The sequence below is a fragment of the Peromyscus maniculatus genome, chromosome 2 (assembly GCF_049852395.1).
Source record: "Peromyscus maniculatus bairdii isolate BWxNUB_F1_BW_parent chromosome 2, HU_Pman_BW_mat_3.1, whole genome shotgun sequence".
Classification (NCBI taxonomy): domain Eukaryota; kingdom Metazoa; phylum Chordata; class Mammalia; order Rodentia; family Cricetidae; genus Peromyscus; species Peromyscus maniculatus.
Window position 1 is genome coordinate 37,377,593 of NC_134853.1, and position 12,280 is coordinate 37,389,872.

Sequence of the window (12,280 nt, forward strand, 5' to 3'; positions counted from 1 at the left end):
GACACTCCTCCTCCCCCATCATTTATGAAACAGCATGAGGGGGTGTTGACATGAGTCCTTCCTGAGAGGTTTGGTACAACTTGATACATCTGTTAGTCCTGGGATTGTCTGTGATGAGGCTTTTTAAAACACTACTTTACTCTCAATGCTTGCTATGGATCTATTTAAGCTGTTTATATCTTTCTAATTTTAGTAGTTCATATGTGTCTAGGAATATATTGATTTCTTCTAGATTTTCCAGCTTATTGGAAAAAGTAATCAAAGTATTCCTTAGTGTCCTCTAGAATTTATTGGACTTTGCTGTATCATCTCTCATTTTAACTGAAGCCTTCTCTTAAATGTGGTACAAGTTTGTCAATCTTGGTTGTCTTTTCAAAGAACCAACTCTTTGAGTCTATGTATTGTTCTTTTAATCTCTGTAATTAATCTCTGCCCTGACCTTTGTTATTTCTTGCTGCCAACTGCTTTGGGGTTTGGATTTTTCTTGAGGCATCAGGTTATTCAGGAGATGAAAGTATTGGTTTTAACTGTAAGCACTCAGAGCTGTAAACTTTCCTCTTGTAACTAGCTTAGCTGTATCCTCCCCCACCCCACCTCCCACCAAGAGATTCTGGTTAAGTTTTGCTTTTATCTTCATTTGCCTAGGAATTTTAAAATCTCCTCCCTGATTTGTTCAATGACCCACCGGTGTGTTGGTTTTGATATCTCTTCTAATTTTATTTGGGGAATCTCCTAATTGAGCAAGTCAAACTCTTGAAGGTATCCCTAGTACCACTTACAAAGGAGAAAAAAAAAAAACTAATAGCTGCAACAACAAGTTGTACAAGACATAAAGACACATTGAATCAAGTAAAGCCCTCCAATATATAAACAATGTCCATGAAACTAGAAATGGTAGAACTAAAGCAGAATAGATTTAAAATTTGTTTAGCGTAAATGTAGAAATAGTACATTAGTAAAATGAAGGAGTGAGAGAAGGGAATAAATTAGAGGGAGCAAGTTTAAATAAGTGAAAGGAAAAATAAGAGAAGAGAACAAGAAAAGATAGAGAAATTAGAAAAGGAAAAAGAAAAGAAAAACAACGAAAATCCCTAGTAACAAGAAAATTCAAAAGCACAATTAAATAAAAGGGGAATAAAAGTGGACATATTGAAATGACTCCTAATTTTTAATTATTCCATCCCCATAGATGAGGTCATCTCTCAACCATTATCAAGAAAAGCTTCTCCTTGCAGTAGATGGCAATTAACACAGAGAGCCCAAACTGGCCAACGATGGTGGAGCGCTCAGTCCCACATAAGTTTGTTATCAAAGCACTTTATAGAAAATACACTTAACAGAAGCCAGTCATCAAAGAATAATGTTACTGATACAAAACTAAAATAATCAAGATAATGTGCTGGTCCAAAGACAGACGTCTATGCATCCCCAGAATAGAGTGCAGAGAATAAACCATTCACTCACATGTATAATCAATGCTTTGCAAACAAGATGCTAATTCAATGGGACAAAGAATAGACTTTTTCAATAGACAGTGTTGAGAAAACTGGAAAGCCACAGGTATAAGGTGAAAGTAGACATTTACCTAAGACCATACATAAAAAGTAACTCAAAGTGAACAATGCTTGGATGTAAAACAGACCTCTTAGAAGAAAACAGGTCTATACATGTAAATCTTCATACCTTACATTAGGCGATACTTTCTTCGATGTGGTACCAAAAGGAAAAAAGGCACTTCATAGGTAAATACTCTAACGTAACTAGTTAATGTTGTTTAGTTTACATTCACCAAAATTAAAAATGAAAAAGTATACTTCAAAAAAAAATACCATAAAATGGGGCTGTGGTGGCACATGCATTTGACCTCAGTGCCCAGAAGGAAAAGGAAGGTGGATTTCTGTGAGTTCAAGGCCACTCTGGTCTGCATTGTGAGTTCCAGAACATCCAGAGCTACAAGTGAAACCATGTCTCAAAAACAAACAAACAAAAAAGTAAAAATCAACCCAAGGATGGGGAAAAAAATTGCAAACCCTTTTATTCAATATTTTATATCTAATGCATGTAAAGAACTATGACAAGAGCGTCCTGTGGAACTGTATCTTACTTTGATAACATTTGTATGGGATAAACCTTAGGACTCCTCATTCTGACTTCCAATGTCCCTTCCAATGGCAACCTCTGAGACCCATTTTTTCAGTGGCTTTGGATTCTAGGACCAGCCAATACTGGTTTGTTTTTTTGTCTTGTGGTTTGTTTTGCAGTTAGGTCCATATTACTAACCAGCCAAATTGTCAAAAAAATATTTCAGGAAGGTAGAGCTGTCTGGTCAGTTTGCCCTGAAGGCCTCCTACCACCTTTCCCTGAACTATTTCAGAAAGACTGGTCAGTGTGGTTCTGTAAGGTGCAGACAACTTCGATGAGTTGACTGAGTAGTGCCAGAATGCCATGCTCAGGATAAGCAGTAGCAGCCTTCATGGTCATGGCTCATGCCTGTAAACCATTTGGGAAGTAGAGGCAGGGGTATCAGGAGTTCAAGATCATGCTCAGCTACATCATGAGTTCAAGGCCAATCTGGCTGCATAAGACCTTGTCAGAGAGAGAGAGAGAGAGACAGAGAGAGAGAGAGAGAGAGAGAGAGAGAGAGAGAGAGAGAGAGAGAGAGAGAGAGAGAGAGAGACAGAGAGAGAGAGAGAGAGAGAGACAGAGAGAGAGAGACAGAGAGAGAACAAACATCAGGAGCCACTCCCTCTCCTAGGACAGACAGAAGCCTTTCCAAGATAACAAGATAAATGGGATAAAACTCTGGAGGCTATAGGAACTGTCAAGGCTCTGGAAAACTGAAAACCTGAACCAGATCCTGTCTGATCTTTGTGCACAACTGTCCATCTCCATGAGGTCCTAAAGAACTACTTTTCAGATGAGGTGAAGCTCACCAAGATGTGTCATTATTTAACCTCCCAGGTTGGTGGACCACTAGGCTATATGGGGAAAGTATCTTTTCCAACAAGAGCTCATCACCCTCAAGTTCAACTAGAAGCCCCAGAGCCCAGCAGCTTATCTGCATCAGGAACCTCCCTGAGACTCTTGCATTAGACACCAAGCAATCTTGTAACCACAATGGAGCCTCTCCCAAGCCTTGGGTACACAGCCAAGGTCTATATGAGACACACAAACCAACACCAAGGATAGCAAGCCATTAAGATGCTTGACATCAAGGTGTTGGGAAGATGTGAAAACTGGAACTCTGACTGATGCTAGGACTGAAGTCTGTCAGATACTTTTAAAGTTAACAGTCACAACATAACTCAGAAATCCAACTTGACAGCAGGGAGAAAAGCTCAGAGGAGGGCACTGGGGGTTGAGAGGTAATAAAAGTAGTAATAAAGCAGAAATGGTTAAAAAGGGAAATGTTAATGAAAAACTTTATATCAAGACAAGTAGCTGCAAAATGAGTACTTATATTAGTATTGTATGAAAAAAAAGAAAGAAAAGAGGAAGGGCATTACTGCATATGGTGGGGGAGAAACTTTATTGTAGATAAAAGGGAGAACTTAACCAGAGGAGGGAGATCTAGGAGAATTCAGAGTGAACGTGACCAGACTGATCCAGGCCATGTAAGCAGACGGGAGAGAGGAGAGGAGCAGAACGAAGAGGCCATGAAGGTAAAGGGTAGACCAAAGTGCCAAGTAACCAAAATGGTTGGAAAGGGCAGCTGTGGGGAGGGAAGCCTAGCAATATCTTGATTGGAGTTCAGAGTAGAGGGCAAGGTATGCAAGCCAGGAGGACCCTGTAACAGCTGGGGACTGAAGGATGCTGAGAGAACCCGACAGCCAGATTCCCTTTGATATGTTAAGTAGACACCTCAGCCATTTGTCCCAGGTTTAAGAACTAACATGCCAGCCTTTTTGTTGATAATAAATAAATGATAAGGAGTGACAATCTTCTATGACTACTTCCTGCTGACATTGGAGCATTGTTGCTGGGGACCCAGGGAAGCTGGAATGATGGCCAAGTCTAGGAAGAGCAGGCTGTTTCAGTCACTGTCCAGGCTTTGCAGGACCATCTGGGGTTAGCAAAGTGCAGGTCATTTTGGAGCAGTCTGTGAGGCTGGACGACCTGGGGCTAGCTGCTCTGGAGCAATCTAGGATGCAGATTCTGAGGGAAAACCTGGGGCTTGTAAGTAGCTGGAGCAGTCTGTAATTGACTTGAAATCTGTGAGGGCAGATAGACTAGGGAGAGAGATTTAGGATAAACTTTTAAGGGGTTTAGGGGAATTTTTTTTTTTTTTTTTTGGTGCACATTTGAAACTTTTGGGCCCATGGTCCTGGCAGTTGCAGGAGAGGAATCCTAAGACCAGGGAAATGGAGGGAGAGAGATCCCACCCTTAGGAATAGGCAGGTGGGGAAACTTAGGCTGCTGGTTGACAGGAGTACTTATCTGGATTTCATTTGACCAGTGAGAGGTGGATTCAAGTCGATTCCCTGAAGCTTACAAGAATTTTTTAAGCTCCTAAAGAGATAAAAGTTTTACATATGCTGGCATTACCATTGTTTTCAATCTGTACTGAAATCCACATTATAGAAAAAGCAGTAGACTCACACCTTTCTGTCATAGTAAAAGCACGGGAAACCAAGAACGATCCTGGGTTAAAAGTATGAACACTCTCCTCTATCCAGAAGAATGAGTGTATATAGATTGAATTGATGTTTATAGCACAATGAGAAGCACTTTAAGTCTATACTTAAAAAATACCAAAGGAATTCTAAATTTCCGAGTCTGTTAATATGCTAATAGTAGTCAGTGCTTAACAATAGAGGAAAATAAATCTGAAACATTTTATTTTTTATATACTTTAAATCATTTTCTTATACCTGTACAAATTGTATTTACATACCTTAAAACACCTTCTTAGAACCTCACAACTTACTTACTTAACCTTTCACATCCTCAGACCTTCACAGCTTGTATTTACATACCTGAGAACACTTTCTTAGACCCTCAAAACTTACATAAACTTTATGCAATTATTTACCATGAGACACAATGACAGCAGTCATCATAAAGCAAGTCTCTTCAGACAAAGGAATAGTAAAAAGTTACCTTGAAATCTGAAATAATCCAGTTTATTTCCTTTTAGAGTCTGATAGGAAGTAAACTGTCTTTCTCTGCTGGAGACCTTGTAGCTCTCCAGTGAGGCCTGAGGCCTGATTTTCACATAAAAGTGAATTAATAAGGTGGCTGCAGCCTTGGGACGAGGAGCTGGTTAGCTTGCTGTTGTTAAGGCTACAGTCAGCCAATATCATCAGAGATCTGAGGATAAATTATAGCAAATAGTGCAATCCAAATGGCCTATTTGTCAGTTAACACGACAGAGACTTACCCACTACCTAGATGATTGTCCTAGGCTTCTGTGGTCCTGATGGCTGGTCAATAGTGGTAGGGCATCAGCTGTCATAGAGGACAGCATCTGATCTTCAGCTGCCACACAGAGCAGCATGGCCTTTGGCTGTCAGGCCCAGAAGGTCTGAGAGATTTTTTCCCTGTAGAACAACTTGAACGACTGACTTTACTATGACAAAGCAGAGTAGGGTATTCAACACAAAGTACCTACAGTTTGTATAGGGCCCTGGCAGTTTGTATAGGTGTGGGGCAGTTTTGCCCGATGGTTAGTGTTACCACAATTCAGGTGAAGTCTTTGTGCCCCATCTATCTTCTTTGGAGACCACAGGTTCCTGCTAGAAGAGGGGCATTTCTTGCTATAATGGGAAGCTTAAACATTTTAAATGCCATATTCAGCATTTAAAGTTTGGGGACCATTTATTAAGTATACCTGAGTTTAGACTTAACCCTGAAAACACATACAGGAGGCTAAATAAAGCTTGTCACTAAATGAATTACATAACAGTTTCAAAGTTAGTAGCTTTTATAGGACTAGGAATTTACAGTTAAGATTGAGCCTTAAAATTTTGAGTTAAAGATTTAAATAAATATCCTTTAGCATCAAAATAAACCATAAATACAGTAAATTTTAAACCATGAATACAGTCCATAGGGAGATTGGGAACTTTTCTGATCCTTTCATAGTGTACCATTATAGAATCAGTTTTGTGTGTGTCTGTGTGTGTGTGTGTGTGTGTGTGTGTGTGTGTGTGTGTGTGAGAGAGAGAGAGAGAGAGAGAGAGAGAGAGAGAGAGAGAGAGAGAGACTAAGTTCATCTAAATAGTTAAAGCTTAACAAAGTAAGAAATGACAAAGAAGTTAGACAAATATTACTGTGAACCTGAGTAGATCTTAGGGATTTATAAATCTTATTTATCAAATATACTTTATTCATCAAACATATATTGTTACTTATCTCAATTTTTTAGAAACCTGGTGTTGAACAGATTTAGCAAAGATATAAGTAGTTAGACATACAACTTAAATCAATTTTTGTTAATCTGAGTAGACCTTTATAAACCTTAAAATTTTATCACCATACAAAAATCCATACCAATCCAAAATATTTGAGACCCACTGTTGTTTCCTTAGTCTAAAACAGAGAGACAACGGTAAGCAGAGGGCTCAGAAGGATTGGGCCATATGATTGCTATTCAAAAACATCTATTTTCTTAAGAGTTGATCTAAATGCCGGGCGGTGGTTGCGCACGCCTTTAATCCCAGCACTCGGGAGGCAGAGCCAGGTGGATCTCTGTGAGTTCGAGGCCAGCCTGGACTACCAAGTGAGTCCCAGGAAAGGCGCAAAGCTACACAGAGAAACCCTGTCTCGAAAAACAAAAACAAAAACAAAAACAAAAACAAAAACAAAAAAAAGAGTTGATCTAAGTTACACAGCATATTCTGAACAAGATTTTAATTACAAGCCTTTTGTTATAAATTTAAAGTCAAATTTTTGTTGTAGATTTTTTAACCACACCCAATGAGCTTACAAATCCTGAGACAGAGTTCACAGCATAATCTTTCAAGGATTTTGTAAGAACAGATTACAGAGAAATCATAGAGATAAAAGATTTTTAAGAGTGGGAAGTAAAACCTTAGAGATAAGAGACTTTTGGAAGTGTAGAGTGGAACAAGTTTAGATATGGGAGATTTGGCGTTCACTTGTTTGTGCAGCGGCATTGTTGTGATTTGAGAGAATTTGGAAATCAAGTGTGCCAGTTTTGGGCCATTGATCTGTATTGAGGCCAAGCTGTTGGAATAAAACCTGAGTCCGTGGAGGAGAAGAGGAAGGGTTGCAAAACAGAACACCACTGGCGGCGGGGGTTACAGTGTGGGTGTGTTCCTATAATCTCCAGGAGGGAACTGAGAGTGCAGGACTGGCCAGCAGGAGCCGAGAGGTAGCTTAGTAGGCCTGCAGTTCCTAGGGGAAAGTAAGAGAGGTGACAAGAATTTCCGTCCAGGGTGTCTCCAGGTGGAATGGGAAACTCGTCAGAGAGAAAAAAAGTTCTATATCACAGAGGAAAGGTGTTCATCGACCTTGTGATTGGAGCCCAGTGGGGGCAAGAGGAGCTTCCAAGCACACCAGTGTGGTCTTCACAGTAAAAGCAGACAAAGCAGGGGCTCCATAGAGGCACTTACCCAGGAGAGAAGGAGAGGAGAAAAGGAAGATGTCCACATTGGGGTAGCAGGCTAGAGGCATACAAAGCTGCATGAGCCAGAGAAACATGTAGGTGCCCACATGGGGGGCATAACAGGCCAGAGCCCAGAGAGAAACTTAGATGAGAGATAAATGGTTAGAAAACAGGTAGAGGGAAGCAGCAGCTGAAGAACTGGACTCTAGAATTTGGAACTAAATTTTGTGGGTAGCAGAAGTCAGCAGAAACAAATGATCCATACATACCTTAGGAGAGTCAAATCATCATCTTGGTCTGAAGAAGCCAAGTTCCTTGGAAGGGAACTCATTTATACCACTCCTGGGTTTCAGCACCAGATGAATGAGAAAAATAAAAAAGGAAGGACATGACTATGTATAATGGAGGAGAAAGTTTACTGTAGATAAAAGGGAGAGCATAGCCAGAGGCAGAGACATCTGAGAGAATCTAGAGTGAACATGACCAGACTGAGCGAGGCCATATGAGGAGAGGGGAGAGAGGAGAGGAGCAGAACCAAGAGGCCATGGTGCTAAAGGGTAGACCAAAGAGCCAAGTAACCAAAATGGTTGGATTATATAGGGAAGGGCAACTTGGGGAGAGGAGTCCAATCGAATATCTGGATTGGAGAAGTTTAGGGTAGGAGGTAGGATATGTCAGCCAGGAGAACCCTGTAACAGGTGGGAATGAGGGATGCTGGGAGAACCTGGCAACTAGGTCTGTTTTGATATGTTAAGGAGGTAACTCAGCCATTCCTCGAGGGTTTGAGATCTAACAACTATGTAGAGATGACATTAAAATTCTAAGTCAGGGAATATGCTTACATGTTGTGGATATCACTCTGTATGTTGTGAATGTGCTGTTCTGATTGATTGATAAATAAAGCCATTTTCCTGTGTCCCACCTGGCCCATGGTCAGGACAAATCTCTCTCACCCACCAGTCTTGCAGACACTTGAACCCAAGTAAATGCACAGAGGCTTATATTAATTAAAACTGCTCAGCCATTAGCTCAGGCTAACTATTGCCTAGCTCTTACACTTAAATTTTTTTTTTGTATTTGGTTGATGCCTTTATTACATTGTATTAATTGATCTTCAGTTATCAGAATAACCTTTATTCCTGAGTTAAATCCTATTTGCTTATTTTTATAATACTTTTGATATTATGTAGAGAATTTTGTTCACAGTGCTTGGTTGAACCCACAGGGTTAAGAGGACTAGGAAAATAGTCCACCACTGTGGTAGTTTAAAGGTAATTGGCCCTCCTAGGGAGTGGCACTATTAGGAGATGTGCTTTTATTGGAGTAGATGTAGCCTTGTTTGAAGAAGTATGTCACTGTGGAGGTAGGCTTTGAGGTCACCTATCTGCTCAAGCCATGCCCAGTGTCTCAGACCACTTCCTGCTGCCAGCACAAGAAGTAGAACCCTCAGCTGCCTCTCCAGCACCATGTCTGCCTGCATGCCACCATGTCCCACCATGATGATAATGGACTGAACCTCTGAAATTGTAAATGATCTTACACTTAAATTAACTCATAATTCTTATTTACGTTTAGCCACATGGTTTCACACCTTTTCTCATTATTGCCTTCACCTCTTGCTTCCTTTGTGTCTGGCTGCTGACTCCTGACTCAGCCTTCCTCTTCCCAGAATTCTCTTCTCTGCTTGTTCTGCCTATACTTCCTGTCTGGCTACTGGCCAATCAGCATTTTATTTATTAACCAATCAAAGCAACACATTCACAGCATATAGAGCAATATCCATAGCACTATATATAAAATATAGATAGGATAAAAGGGTAGATTGTTGAACCTACTTTTAAAGAGCAACAACTTATTTGAAATGTTTTACATTGCTATGGATTTTAGTTTATTGATACAAATTTAAAGTTAATTTGTTATACTGTGTGTATATTTCTACTCTCATTTGAGGTACTATGTTTATGTAACTCATTTAGATTGCAATGGATAATTAAAAATACAGATTAATAATTAGTCTTCTATGACAGTCAAACTTATAGTCATGTTAAGTTTTCTAGGTATACGTAGATATAATTCAATTAGGTAGGTAATCATCAAACACTTCAAAGACCTACAAAACATGGCATTTAAAATGTTTTAAAAATTTAGACCTTCTGGACAATGAAACATGTCTGCTCCTGGCAGCACTGATTTACTTCAGAGAGGAGGATGGGCATCGAAGACACTCTATATGGAGTTTATCTTCTTCTTGGCAAAAATAGTAATTTGGACAAGAAACTGTTCTTGCCTGGACTGTTTGACAAAATGTTGCATCGATTGGACATGCAGGACCCATAGGAGGATGACCACTGAACTTTACAAGACAAGATGGTCCTTCATGTTCCTGCTTTGCAAAAGAAACTGCCAGACATTCTACAAGACACACACACACACACACACACACACACAGGACTGAAAGACTGTAGCTAGGCCTGTGGGCTGAAGATGGATGTCCCAACATTACAGAACTTTGGGTGACTGTCCAGGCAGCCAGCTGTCTCTATCATTCTAGATTTTTAGAAGTTGCTTATAATGTACTTCCTGCTTACTTAGGTAATATTATATCCTTCTGAGGTCTTTGATGTAGTTAAAGATGAAATAGTTATAATTTTCTTTGGTTATGATAAGAGATAAGATAGATATAAAACCTTAGACTCACAAATATAGGATAGATATTTTAATTTTACAAAATACAAATAGACTAGATATTATAACTGTAATTCTTGCTTGATATATGTAATTTTACCATGTTAAAGTTAAAACCAGTAGCTAGAGAGTTTTCTCTCCGGGTCCCGCCAAGCCCCGGCAGTCCGACAGCCCACTTATAAAATAAACACACAGATGCTTATATTATTTACAAACTGTATGGCCATGGCAGGCTTCTTGCTATCTAGTTCTCAGCAGGCTTCTTGCTATCTAGTTCTTATTTCTTAAATTAACCCATTTCTATTAATCTATAATTAGTTTGTTGCTCGTGGCTTACCGGTATCTGAACATCTGCTTCTCATCGTGGCGGCTGGCAGCATCTCTCTCCCTCAGCCTTCCACTTCCCAGAATTCTCTTTCTCCTGCCTATACTTCCTGCCTGGCTACTGGCCAATCAGCATTTTATTTATACAAAGTGATAACCACAGTAAAAACCTTCCTTTAAAAAAAAAAAGAGAGAAAGTGCTGTGGATGTCATGTGAATGTGTTGCTCTGATTGGTTAATAAATAAAATGCTGATTGGCCAGTAGTCAGACAGGAAGTATAGGTGGAACAAGCTGAAAAGAGAATTCTGGGAAAAGGAAGGCTGAGTCAGGAGACGCCAGCCCGACACAGAGGAAGCAAGATGACAAGGCAGAACTAAGAAAAGGTATGAAGCCATGTGGCTAAACATAAGTAAGAATTATGGATTAATTTAAGTGTAAGAGCTAGGCAATAGTTAGCCTGAGCTAATGGCCGAGCAGTTTTAATTAATATAAGCCTCTGTGTTTACTTGGGTCTAAGCAGCTGCAGGACTGGCGGGTGAGAGAGATTTGTCCTGACCATGGGCCAGGTTGGACATAGGGAAACTTCAGCTACACTTACGTGTACTGAAATGTGCTATGGGATGGTCTATATGTCAAATTACTCTGATTGGTCAATAAATAAAATACTGATTGGCCAGTGGCTAGGCAGGAAGTATAGGCAGGACTAACAGAGAGGAGAAAAGAAAGAACAGGAAGGCAGAAGGAGTCACTGCCAGCCGCCACCATGACAAGCAGCATGTGAAGATGGCGGAAGCCACGAGCCACGTGACAAGGTATAGATTTATAGAAATGGATTAATTTAAGCTATAAGAACAGTTAGCAAGAAGCCTGCCATGGCCATACAGTTTGTAAGCAATGTAAGTCTCTGTGTTTACTTGGTTGGGTCTGAGCGGCTGTGGGACTGGCGGGTGAAAAGATTTGTTCTGACTGTGGGCAAGGCAGAAAAACTCTAGCTACAAGAAATGCTTATACAAGTATGTACTAAATCTGAAATCCACCTGAAATCATCACTTTCACAAAAATCAACCCAAAATGTTTTTTTACATTGAAAAACGTTCTTCTCACAATACATAGCAATCACAATTTCCCCTCCCTCCACCACTCCTAGCTCCCCCCGCCCAACTTCCCCTCTCCTCCACATAAACTCCCCCTGCTTCCTCTCCAGAAAAGAGCAGGCCTCCAAGAGATGATAACCAGATACAAGACAAGGTGATAGCCCTCATACTGAGGATGGACAAGGGAACCCAATAGGAGGAAGAGAGTCTCAAGAGCAGGCAAACGAGCCAGAGACATACCCAATCTGCTTTTAGGAGTCTCCCAAGAACACCAAACTAATAGCCATAACACATATGCAGAGGATGTGATGCAGCCCCAGTTGGCCCTGTGCTTACCATTTCAGTCTCTGTAAGCCCATATGAAACCTGCTTAGTTAATTTGGTGGGCATGTTCTCCAAGTGTCCTCCATCTCCTCTAACTCCTACAATCTTTCCTCACCCTGTTCTACAGGGTTCTCCAATCCTTTAGGGAAAAGACCTGATGGAGACCTCCAACTTAGATTCTCTCTCCTTGTGTGTGGCTATAGGTCTCTGCCTCTCTGATGATGACTGGACAAGGCACCAATCCTAGGTCTCTGGGCCATCTAGTCTCTGGTCCCTGGCCAT